Consider the following 13,529-nt stretch of genomic DNA (forward strand, 5'->3'; position numbering starts at 1 on the left):
ATTGTTAGAATTTTACAGAAACGGAAAATGAAGAAATTGCAAAATACGTATGCCATTCCAAAAAATTGTAAGAACATCAAAAAAACTGCATACAAATTCCAAAAGCTCGATTAAAATTCCAGCAATGGGACCGCGTAAAGCAGAAAGGAACCAATCCACATCAGCTATTGCCAAATTCAATTGAGCAATTTAATTTTTTACAAGAGAACGTTTGTGCAGAAACCGTTTAAATTTTTGAGGAATTTGCTTCGCACTACGGAAAATTCACTGAAATTTGCAGAAAATTCTGCTCGACAGTTTTCACGTAAAAAATTAAATCGCCCAATTAAATTTTGCAATAGCTGATGTGGCTTGGCTCTTTTCTGCTTAACGCGGTCCAATTATCATAGAAATTTCATGAATTTTCATAAAATTTCTTTAATTCCAGAAAAATGTAAGAAGACGTGAAAATCTCACAGGAACCCCATTTATAATTTCGTAACGCGAGACTTTATTCCACTTTTCATGAATTTTCCCAGGGACATTTCCGCAGGGCTTTGAGATGCTCTAGTAGCTCCTCCGAGCGGGAAATGGAGTGCGATCTGGTGGTGGCGCTCGGCGGGCCGGTGGCGGCTCGGCGGTGTGGCGCGGCGGGCGAACTGGAGCGGTGAATTGAAATGTCGATCTAATTTCATAATCGCAAGCATAATCTGCTCGCTCTTCGCACGCGCGACCTTGCCAGCGTTTTAAATCGGCTTTGGCTTTGCATTCTGCCACACCGAGCACCGGGCACCGGGACCACCGAGCACCGGCCAGGCGACGACGGCGACGCCACCTCCGACTCCGACGCCGGTACCGACGCCGCCTTTGGATTTCCCGCCGCTTCCTGGCGCCACGTCCTCAAAGGCTTTCCGCGCTTCGCGGCACCTCCAGTCTCCGAATCACGTAACACTGTAGATGTAGAAGGCTCTAGAAAGTTAGGTTCAATTCTCAGCCCGATATACGCACCGGTTGGATACTTTCTAATAGAATACCTTTATACGGAGAGTATGGACAACTCGAAATTTTGGAGGTTAGGTTATGTAGCTCTTGGGGCCCAAAAGTGGAGCCAACTTATGGACTCGAATTATCCAGTGGCACTCATATTCTCATTTCCACCTTTTACACTGATCAAAAATTATAAAAGCTCGTATAAAACTTTGATTTCGCTTACATTTTCTCAGTTTCAAAGTTTTAATCCTGAAAAACGCTTATTTTTAATGCGCTGTCGGCCATATTGAGTAATCTTCCAAATGCATAGGTTGTTCATACTCTCCCTATAAAGGTACTCTACTTTCTAAAAGCGCGAATTCCCGAAAGCGCGGAAAAACGGTTAGGTAATAAGCGCTAAAATTAGCAAACCAAAGGCGCAAATTTTAAGTACAAGTAGCCGTCCAAACTAGAGTGCCTTGATAGAGAGAGTATGAACATGACGCCCCTCGTCCGCTTTCCATGGAAGCCTTAAGAACCAAAAATGGCGGCGTTTCGTTTTGGCTTTTGAGGAAGGGAGGGGAGGTCATTTCCAACTTTTGACGGTTATCACCAACCGCACTATCGCTGCCAGCCTTACCACATCCAAAATGATTTTTCTCGAAAATAGCACATGAATAGCCTTACAACCATGTAAATACGTCGTAACAATGCATTTGAGTTAAGTTCTCGTTGCGATGTGCAAATAACACTACATTTTGAGCCATTTCATATTTACATGTACTTATAGCGTCCGCCATTTCCGGGTCCTTAGAGCTCCATGAAGCTCAAGATCAAGGAGCCAGTCAAAACTCGTAGCCAAATGGTGACACTCTCTCTATCAAGGTACTCTAGCGATGTACCTTGGCTTTGCATGGCTTTATAATATCATTGTGAAAGCGCAAATTCCCGAAAGCGTGAAATGATCAGCCGATTAATTGGCGACGAATGGTTCTCTTCAGCACTTCATATTCATTTGAGTGTGTGATGAAATTGATGGCAGTCACGCTGCGAAGGTGCCTTAATTTTTTTAGGTATGCAATAAGGACATCCATCGGGTACAAATAGTTGCATTCAGATGTCATCGTGTCGCAAACGCACTAATTGAAGGAGCACGCTCACCTCACTACAAGATGGAGATTTTTTCTCTTCTCTCTCAATATCAAAAGTGATGGAGTTCTGTCTCAAGCTCGCAATGCGATGGATCGATTTCTCTGTATGGATAGGAGACTTTTAGTCAAAAATTATTTAGCTTCAAATAAGTTTTTCAATTAATTCTTCTCTGCTTGATTTATGCAAAATTAGACATTTTTTTTAAAGAAACTGATTTTTTTTTTATGTCAAAGTAAAGGAGTCAAAACTTATGATAACAACAGTACCATTATGCAGACGTGATTGAATTCACACTTGTTCAGTTGGGCTCTTAAAATACTCAACCCTGGTTTCTCTTTTTTTCTTTTAAATTTAACCCTAATAGGACTTCTTGCACACCATCATCGTAATAGTGGTTAATCGATATACTCACATGTCACTGTACGGATCGTATCCGATATATCAAACAGATTGGACTGTATCGGTATCAATTGGTTCAGCATGTAGTAACCTGTAGGAACTGGTTTTTGCGAGAGATTTTTGGTTCTTATGAGTAGGAGTACCACATGACGATGAAAAGTGAAAATTTTAATAGGAATTTTCTCTTTTTCAGCATTTTTAACTTAAATTCTAACATTTTTGTTTGAGATTATGTTCTATTATTTTGAACCAAACACTAAATTGAACCTTTATGGATTGCAATCCATTCTTAGCAGTCCGAGCTTGGATAATTCTTATGATACTCTTTTTTTTTTTTTTTTTTTTTTTTTTTTTTTTTACGAAATCATGGGAATTCTGATAATTCAGCATGCAGCAAAGAAGAGAGGGCATTAATAAAAAGTATACCTTGTAAATATAATAATCAGAGTTTTTTTCTCTTTTTTTCTCCTTCTTTATTTATTTTATACAAGTAAAATAAATTGAATAAGTTCTCCGCGGTTCTGCCCGGTCGGCAGCGGCGAATTGAAAAGGAGTTGAACCTGTTTTCCAAAATCAATACAACAGACATTACTGTCATAGTTCAATGCTCTTACGAGCCAAACCTTTCCGCGGAAGGGGGCGGGAGGGAATGTAATTTGAATAAAATCGCTATCGCTGAAAACCAACTTTGTTTATATTATTCCCAGTCTGCAATAAACCAGTTACAACTGCACAGCTAACCTATTCCGAGCGGAACTCTCTCTCTTGGGTTTTTTCTAGGATCTTCGAAGTTGCCGCACTCAGGTTGCTTCAGAATTTTTTTACTTACTCTTTTCCCACTGCAATGTCGTCAAAATAGCATCCCTCTTATACAAAATAAACATTTTTTTCGCGTGGCAACGATAGATATATCATTAAAAAGACAGACTTTTTAAAAATATAGCAAGGTCGCTTTTGTGCTGATCGGCAATATTTATGACAGTTCTCTTGGCAATCGTTCAAAAAAATCCTCGAAATATAATTGACAATAGTTAGATTGCTGTGAAGCGTAAATTTATCTTATTTAATATTTCAGATTCTAGAAATATTTTCAAAATATCGTTGGAAATTTTTAAAAATAATTTCAAAATTTCTTTCGAGCAATATTGTCATGAAAATGTTGAGGCAAGTTTTAATAACATCTTTGCAAAAATACCAGTTTTTCGGAGAGATAATTCAAATATTGCTGATTCATCGGGGAGGCCTTTTTGCAATGAATAGGGAATCTTGATCATGATTTAATATTTTGAAAACAAATATGGGTTCATCTAGAGACTGCTATAAACCTCCAGCAATAAAATCATAGAAATCGGCTCGCAGATCTCTGAAAATAACTCGAATAAGAAATGAGCTTTCGAGGACTTGGAGAGTAATGGCGTTCAAATTACCTTATTAGTTTTTCTTTAGTTTTATGTCTTTGGATTCCCTTCACGAGTTACTTCTCAGCGATAAAGTATGGTCATTTATTGCAAAGTTTTTTTGATTTATTACATGGTTTTTTTTATATTCTCAGTAGATCGAGAACGCCCTAAGTTCATTCTAAATGTTTTTAAATTTATTTTGGGCAAAAATTTTAATTACCAGAAATTTACCGCCCGTATATTATAAATGACTTCAGGACAATTATTATTGTGCACCATCGGAAACTGAAACTAAGGCACGATGAAAAGGAGGCTTTTTCGCAGAAAGTCGCATTGGTAGCAATTACGCATGGTAGAAAAACGCAAAACCCGGAATGGATCAATACCCAAGTAGCAGTGATAGCAATAAGTTGCGATTTGATCGGAGGATGTATCCCAATTTTTATCGATGTCCATTTATTGCAATATTTTCGGCTAAAAAATTGCGATAAATTACGATTTCATCGCATAAATTTGCAAAAAAAAAAATCGCGATTTTATTGACGCCGATTCACCGCAATACTATCGACAATAATTCGTGATAAATGGACATAAAATTGCGATTTTATCGAAGGCGACTTTATAGAGATAAAATTGCGACAAGATTGAGAATAATTGTTCGGATGTTGATATTCTCAGAGATTTTATCGCCAAGAAATCGTGAAAAAATCGCAGCTTAATTTCAAAATATAGCGATATTTCCGTTGAAAAATGCTACTGAGGAGATGGTACGCAAGAGAAGTGTTCACCCTGGACCGCCACCAAATCTGGCAAGGTAGAGTCACGCTCCATCTAATAAAGAAATGGAACTAGTTGATTCAACCCCCGGGTCCTCTAACCCTTGAAAGGGCACCGGCACCCGACGATAAACTTTCCGTGCCCGGATAAATTATGAAGACAGTGTAGTGTGCCCCAATAAAGAGGCGGTCGACCGCTCAAATGTACATGTGAATATCGAGATGACGGTTTTGGCGGACAATCTCCGTGTCTTTCACTCCACCATTTTTCCACTTCTTCAATTTTTTTATGACTCTATACACTCGACGGACCCTTGACCCGGATCGCTTGGAAATAACGGAGCAAAGTTGGATTACATTTTGCACTAGGGAACCACTATCTCTGGCTCTTCCGAAAAAGCACCTTTCTGCACAGGGAAACTAATGACATATATGTTGTTTCTAAAATGAGCCAGAAATAGTGGCTCCGTATTGCAAAATGGGGCGCAGTTATACTTTGGGCTAGAGAGGAGTGGGAAGCAAAAACTCACGGCACTTAGATCCGTCAGCATTCGACTCAAGAGGATGGGGGAGAGGCAAACATTTTTGGTAGGAGAAAAATGCTCAGAGGGAGGAGGGAGGAGGGGACTTCAAAAATCGTCAAAAATTCTTTCAAATCGAGAAAAATAACCCCCCCCCCCCCCCCCCAACGATGATCAAATCTCAACTGCCAAATTTTTAACAAATATTTTCATTCGCCTAGGGGGTATCAAGCAATGATTATTTCCCTAAAATTTTCCGGATCGGGCCTCGGATCACCTTGGCATCCTATCGGGCGGAGCGGCCATTCGGATATCTCGTCAACGGCCATACCACGTTGAAAGCACCGGTTCTCGTCCGATCACCGAAGTTAAGCAACGTCGGGCGTAGTTAGTACTTAGATGGGAGACCGCTTGGGAACACTGCGTGCTGTTGACTTTTTATTTTGCTCGAAATGAATATAAACAAAGAACAATCTCCAGCCAATCAAATTTTTAGCACATATTTTGGTTCGCCTGGGAGGTATCGGTTGACATTGATCATGTGCAGTTTCATAAAACTTTTGAAATTTAGTCCAACTTGCTGCTCATGTTTTCTCTTTGCTTATTCTTTCATTGTTTTTAGTATTCCTCTTGTGAACTTAAAAAATTCGAGTTCACACGAATTGAATTTTGCAGGAACCAAGAGCATACCGCAACGTCGCTAAGCTTGTGCAACTTCTCTTACCTTGCAAATATATTATCTAATCATCTAATCAAGTTTGATCTTTACTCCCAATAAACTATGATTTCAAGACGAAAGTTGCCTTTGTAAACTTAATTTTTTGCAAGATTTTAGTAATTTTATCGCTAAGAATGTAAGTTGAACAATCCTAGCGACTGGAATGCTCGAGGTTCCTTTTTGTAAAATGCAATCCACATGGCCTTCTCAAGCGCACCTGGAGCCCTCAACTCTCATTCCCCGTTTCGCACAGCGCACAGCGCGGTACTCCCTATTCTCGTGGCGTGCTTTGCGATATATCGGTTGATCTGCCATTCAAACCCATGGAAAAGGATCGATGAGCAGGGTGCTCGAAACGAACACCTCAATGATCGATTCCAGTGGCGTAGCGTGAATTGCGATGTATCGATTTTTCTGCCATTTAAACCTGTGGTAAAGAATCTATTATTAAGGTGTTTGCTGCGAACACCCTGTTTATCGATCCTTTTCCATAGGTTTAGATGGCACAACAATCGATATATCGCAAAGCACGCCACGCCACTGATCGATTCTTTACCGTAACTTCAAATGAGGAACTATCGAAAATCGATCATTCACGCTTCGCCACTGCTCCTGTTCGTGCTATCGGCATCTATTACTAGACAAGGACAAGGGTAGTGAGGGTAGCAAAGGTGGTAATTACGTCGCCCGCCGCGTTAAAATTCGCATATGTGGAACGGAATCGACCGGATATTTCGGTTTCCCGTCCCGTGCGCCCCCCTCCGCGCCCTTCCGAGCGAGTGGCTCCTGACAAAACGGTTCGCCACCCGCAAACCGCAAGGGTATCGTTTTCCCACCCAATTTCCGCGACAAACTTTTTACGGGAGGCGGCATGAATTCATTAGCCAATCACTTCCTACGACCAGGTGATACGGGCGCCTTCCACCAACAGAAATCCGCCGAGCAGAGTTGACAAATTACATGGCCTCATTTTCTACGAAACAACTGGACAACATTTTGCAATTAGGACGTATTCATGGTAAAAGGAACTATGTGCTTAGGGATTGCGTGTAACATAGTTCCTTTTAGCATAAATACGTCCGATTAGGAGCTACAATATCTGGCTCAAAGATAAAAATACTTGTATGCGTAGGAAAATTAATGACACATATAAGGGGCTTGGAGGACAAGGCGCATAAGTGCACTTTTCGCCATTTCGAAATTTTTCGTGTTAGAAGTTTCGAAATTACATGGATCCTTCAGACGGACAGAAAGTTCAAACTGACTTTTTAATGCTTAGAAATTGGAACTTGGGAGGGAATTTTTCACAAATAATGTGACTGGTTTTACTTGAAATCATTAATGTCTCAATTGTTTCAGAAACCGCATTTATGCGCCTTGTCCTCTAAGCCTCTCGTATGTTGTTTCTATAATGATCCAGAGATTAGTTCCTAATTGCAAAGGGTAGTCAAATTGATACTATAGATTCCTCCTTTTCATTAGTTAATCCCTTCGTTAATTCTCATGAAGTGATGTCTCAAAAACTGGTAAATCATAAAAATCCTTAAAGACTGTCCAGTGCCCCTCCCCCTGGTTTATAAAGCATAAGAATGATTCCTGAAAAAAAAAAACTGATGAATTGTGGAAGATCTTCGGAATGGTGCATTGAGAGCTCACGTTTCGCATCATCGCGCCTTCAATTTTTCGGATGCAGCACGGACGTCCATCAAGTACGAATAGTTGTATCTCTGCGCCGTCATAAGCGCGCATCCCTTTCCTCCCTCTATTTCCATATTGTGTTTGTTTGCGTTTGTCTTATTCGTACTGGTGCTTCAAACATAGAGTACATAGAGTCGTAATGTAAGTGGGTGAGCTGGCGCCACTTTTAAGCATTTTCCAGGTCCCGAATTCCGAGACTCCTGTGTGACGCCGGGTCACTTTTTCGATACATGATCGATTGTTTGCTATACACGGGTACCCGGCCATCCGATGTAAACAAAGAAGTTAGGAATCACCACGTATTCCACACCGCCATTTTGGATCGAACATGCATCGAAAAAGTGACTTGAACTCGGCGCACACCGGGCTCGGAACTCGTCGAGCAGAACATGGAGCCAGCTCTCCCATTTACATTACGACTCTATGTACTCTATGGATAATTTTTATTTGGTTTTTAACGCATACAAGGTTATAAAATCATGAAATGCTGTTCTCTTTTTCTTTTTGAAAAAAATAACAAATATATAAGTGGAACACTTGGGCAACATCGAGCGAATGCCCCTCCGAAAATGAGAATTAAATTAATTCAGGTGCTCGGATCAAAAACCACTCATATTCGTGTCCCTCTCAATTTCCTCTGACCTTGTCCAATCCCATCGTTTCTTCGTATGACCTCTCTTCTCTCCCACCAGGAGCCCGAAAGGGAAGACCCTATCAAGATCTTGTCACGATTGAGATTTTCGAGCTGCGCACGCAACGATTTTCGTCAATTTTTGAAAATGATCCGCCGTAATTGTGTGACGACCGCACAGACTGTATCATCGATCGAGCGGAAGTGCCCCCCCCCCCCCCCAATTCTCGGTCATTCATTCTGCATTGTCTAGACGCGAGGATTTTTTGAAACCCGTTTCCTCTTGATATAATATTCCAGAATTTGGGCCCAAAGCTAAATATATGGGGGAAGTCTAAAAGTACTATCATCGCGACGTTTTAAAATCTCTGATGTTGATTTATTGTATTCGAGGGGAAGTTTGCAAATTTTTTATCAAAATCAATACTATGAAAGAAATAAATACGAATTGGTAGCAAAAATATCGACAAAGATCTATTATTGTGACCGCGTCTACATGTGAAAATACATTAGTTTCCAAGGACTCACAATCAAAATATTGATGTCATGGTCCTAGGAACATTTTGGGAACTGGAGGACCGAATCGGGGGTACGGCGAAGTTGAAGTTCGAGTTGAAGAAGAGAATTGAAGTTCGCAATTCAAGAAACCTATTTGAAAGCACCCTTGACCCCCTTGCTATTTGAAGGTATCAGCAATCATATCCGAGGCAAATAATTGAGAGATTACAACGCAACTATAGGCCCTTTATCGGTCAAAAAATGAATCATGCTTCGGGATTTTAGATTGGAACACTAGAAAAAACTTTCCGTCGATATCTAAAAAACAGATTTTTTGATCTTCCTAAAAAACATCGCTCAATTGAACATATTTTCTTCCGTGGAATGAATTCCCTTCTCCTGTGGACGGTGGCAAATCGACGGTGAAATTGCAAAAATGCGTATCGTTGTTGTGTTTCAAAATCTCCGCTCCTGCTCTTATTTTTTTTTAAAAAAAGAGATAAACCAAAATAATGTATTGTTTTCAAAGAATATCATTCATACAGAGACGGAAAATCGCCGAAGTTTTCAAAATAAAGGTTCAGTAGTTTTCAATGTAGAAAATAGAGTATGACAGGAGGTCTGTAACGCAGGCTCGGACTGGCGTGAAAAAAGTTAGGCCGCGGCGACGTATCGTGACGGCCCCCAGGGGGGGGAGGGGAGACCCCCCAGTAAGGAGAGGAGGTCCGGGGGGCGGCCGCCCCCCGGAAAATTTTTGGATCCTTTATATCCCGAGAATGCAATTTTATCCTCCCGGACGCTTGTAAAATTGTCAACTATTAGAGGTTTGGATTGATACAATATTCGACCTAAAACGTAATTTTGAGAGCACGTAAGTTTTATTTTACGTCAAAAAATTTCACTTAATTAACTCGTAACAGTGGAGACGCCCAACTCGGGGGCCCCAGTCGTCGAAAACTAATTAACCCTTAGATTACAGAGTCTTAAAATTAATAAAAACAATTCTGGGGCCCTCAGCCTCGGGGGCCCCGAGGACGACGGCAAAGAAAGAGAATTAAAAAAAAAATTGTGGGGCCCTCTTCCTCGGGGGCCCCGGGAAAGAGGGCCCCAGAATTGTTTTTATTAATATTAAGACTCTGTAATCTAAGAGTTAATTAGTTTTCGACGACTGGGGCCCTCGAGTCGGGCGCCTCCACTGTTACGTGTTATTTCAGTGAAATTTTTTGACGTACCTAAAATAAAACTTAAGTGCTCTAAAAATTACGTTTTAGGTCGAATATTATATCGTCCTCGGGGCCCCCCCGGGACGAGGGCCCCGGCCGCGATCGTGGCCTAGCGGCTCTGGCCAGTCCGAGCCTGTGCCTAGCCGCAAATAATGTATAGAGATAATAGAGGATTTCCGACCAAGGTCAAAGGGACAAGCCGTAAGGCGCCCTTACTTCAACTTCAACTCATCGCAACCATTCTAAGCTCCTTCATCTCGTTGAGTATGCAATTTGATCTCCTGGGAGTTATCATGGTTGCTCCAAGTCCAAGTGAACCTCTACGGCCACCGACCTTTTCGGGCAAGGAGAAACAATTGGACGTATTTCTGCCAAACGGAGCTATGTGCATTTAGGCATGAGCCTTGAGACCCATGAGAATGTATGCATAGCAGGGCTCACGTTATAATGCACATAGTTCAGTTTGGCATAAATACGTCCAATTGTCCGTCTTGAAATTCATGAGGAACTCTTGGTTTTATCATCACACGATTACAATACGAACAAATTCAGATGTCATCTATCACACTTCACTGGCCAGTGATGTGATTTCGGGGCATCGGGGACTTTTCAGTTTGTTCGAAAGAGGTTGTTCCATCCCCCATTAGATTTGGCCCCCTATCAAATATGATCCATCTTTTCAGGAGTGATACAGTAGCATGCGAGACGTTCAAATATGGCGGTCATTTTGACTTAGGCCCCCCCAGAGAGGGGGGGCGGGGGGTCAAAGACAAAACCTTCAACTGCCTATAACTTTTGAGCGAAAAATCGGATTGAGTTGAACTTTTTTTTAAATGAAAGATCTCAAAAAGATCTATCTGCTGATACCAGAAAAATTGAAAAAAAGTTAAATTTAATGCAAATTTTTAGCAATTTTTCGATTTTTTAGGAGACAAAATTTTCAATTTTGTCGTGTTTCGGCACCGCGCAATGACTCTACTAAAACAAAAACCAGTTTTTTAGATTCTACACTCAATTTCCTATAAGATGCAAAAAACCGCATCTTGGGGAAACGTTTAGATCGCGAGCTATGGCTCGTCAAAGTTAGCCCCGCGCTGAGCGCGCGCCCCCTGCGCTGTTCGCATATCCTCCACGCGTCTGCCACCGATCCTGTTGCCCCTCCTCCCCCATCCTAAATGCAAATTAACATTCTACTACCCAGCTTTCGTATATATCTGCGTTATAGGTACGTGAAAATCCAGCAAGTTCGTGATTTCCAGTGGAATTGATGCTTTATATCTCCCCCCCCCCCCCCCCAACCCGGCCACTGTGCTCCAAATATTGTGCGAAAAAGAATTATAAACATTTTCTTGTTACATGTTTTTGCTGATGTAGCACCCTGTGACTACGAAATCGAATTGAGGTAATTTTTTATCCCACCTCCCAACCTCCTTGTGTAACCTGTGTGTATCCTTGTGTAACTGCTTTCAATTCACTTAATAAATTACTTTTTTTATACCTATTCTGTTCATTTTAGCGTGTAATCTAGAAAACAAATACCTCCAGTTAGACACAAGAAAAAACTATTACAACTTGTAGGCAGGGGCAAACTTCAGTGCCAGTGGCCGGGTGGGGGGGGGGGGGGGGGAGCGAAATAAAGTATCAATTCCACTGGAAATCACGAACTTGCTGGATTTTCACGTACCTATAACGCAGATATATACGAAAGCTGGGTAGTAGAATGTTAATTTGCATTTAGGATGGGGGAGGAGGGGCAACAGGATCGGTGGCAGACGCGTGGAGGATATGCGAACAGCGCAGGGGGCGCGCGCTCAGCGCGGGGCTAACTTTGACGAGCCATAGCTCGCGATCTAAACGTTTCCCCAAGATGCGGTTTTTTGCATCTTATAGGAAATTGAGTGTAGAATCTAAAAAACTGGTTTTTGTTTTAGTAGAGTCATTGCGCGGTGCCGAAACACGACAAAATTGAAAATTTTGTCTCCTAAAAAATCGAAAAATTGCTAAAAATTTGCATTAAATTTAACTTTTTTTCAATTTTTCTGGTATCAGCAGATAGATCTTTTTGAGATCTTTCATTTAAAAAAAAGTTCAACTCAATCCGATTTTTCGCTCAAAAGTTATAGGCAGTTGAAGGTTTTGTCTTTGACCCCCCGCCCCCCCTCTCTGGGGGGGCCTAAGTCAAAATGACCGCCATATTTGAACGTCTCGCATGCTACTGTATCACTCCTGAAAAGATGGATCATATTTGATAGGGGGCCAAATCTAATGGGGGATGGAACAACCTCTTTGACCGTGTACGAGGGTCTTACAAGTATTCCCCCACAATGCATTGCTGCAGTGGAGGTATTCTAGTTCCAAATTCCTTCAAATATGCTGATCAAAATATGCTGTGGTCACATTAACAATATTTCGGTCGATGTCTCAAGGTCACGCGGTGGATTAACCGACATTGACGTCACATTATACACCATTTCCGTCAATTTTTGGTGGCCCACGCAATATTTTGTATAATGACTACATGACCTTGAGATAATGAGGAAAATATTGATGGTGTGACCACGGACCCTGGAATTTAGAATAACGTCACCCAAAAAAACGATGCTGGGGTTGGTCAGTTCAAATGACAAACGTCTGATGACGTTTGAGTCGTCATGGAGCATGGATGGATTTACTAGTTTTTTTTCTTCTTTTTCCGAAAACTAGGGATTTTTCCTTGACTAGGTTTGGTACTATGATGGATCTTCCCTTCGAATTTATAGGTTGGCAACGACTGAATTTTTCATGTGGGGAGGTTGGCAGCCCTTTCAAGCCCTACACGGCCTCCAAATAACGATTTTACTTATGAAAGTCTTCGAACCTAGGTGTACTCTGGTTTCACTTCAATGGGTCAAGTAAAGGTTGGCAACAACTACAATTCGGTTTCGAATATTTCGTGGAGAAAAGTTGGCTGCCCTTTCAGGCTCTAAGACCTCCAAGAGCAAACTCAATCGTGATAGGCTCCCAACCTCGGTGCTTTATTTTCACTTCGATGTTTTTTTTTCAACGCATTTGATTGGTTTACGGTGATAGCCAACGTGACGTCACAGCTGAAAATGCTCCCGGGCTTTGTTTGCACCACGCCGTACGTTATAAATATAGGCACCAGGGGGTAGATCGGGCAGTCCCTGGCCAGGACTCGTTGGTAAAGGTATTATGTGTTGCATGTGTGTTATATGTTTTATATGTGTTATATGTTTTATATGTGTTATATGTTATTTATGTGTTATGTTATTTGTGTGTTATATGTTTTTTATGTGTTATATGTTTTTATGTGTTATATGTTTTTTATGTGTTATATGTTTTTATGTGTTATATGTTATTTATGTGGTTTATGTTTTTTATGTGTTATATTTGTCATCTATGTGTTATATGTTTCTACTGATGCGTGTTGCGTATGTGTGTTGCGTATGTGTGTTGCGTATGTGTGTTGCGTATGCGTGTTGCGCATGTGTGTTGCAGGTTGCTTGTGTGTGTTGCGTGTTGCTTGTGTGTTACATGTTCCTTGCGTGTTACATGTGTTGCTTGT

General features: G+C 41.1%; 1 non-coding gene across 1 annotated transcript; it reads left to right on the forward strand.

Moving 5' to 3' along the window:
- The first annotated feature begins 5,513 nt into the window (after window positions 1–5,513).
- Window positions 5,514–5,632, forward strand: LOC140226110 (5S ribosomal RNA). Its single transcript, XR_011900898.1, has one exon. It is a non-coding gene; the product is annotated as a 5S ribosomal RNA (ribosomal RNA).
- The last annotated feature ends 7,897 nt before the right edge of the window (window positions 5,633–13,529 follow it).

The sequence above is a fragment of the Bemisia tabaci genome, chromosome 1 (assembly GCF_918797505.1).
Source record: "Bemisia tabaci chromosome 1, PGI_BMITA_v3".
NCBI classification, from domain to species: Eukaryota; Metazoa; Arthropoda; class Insecta; order Hemiptera; family Aleyrodidae; genus Bemisia; species Bemisia tabaci.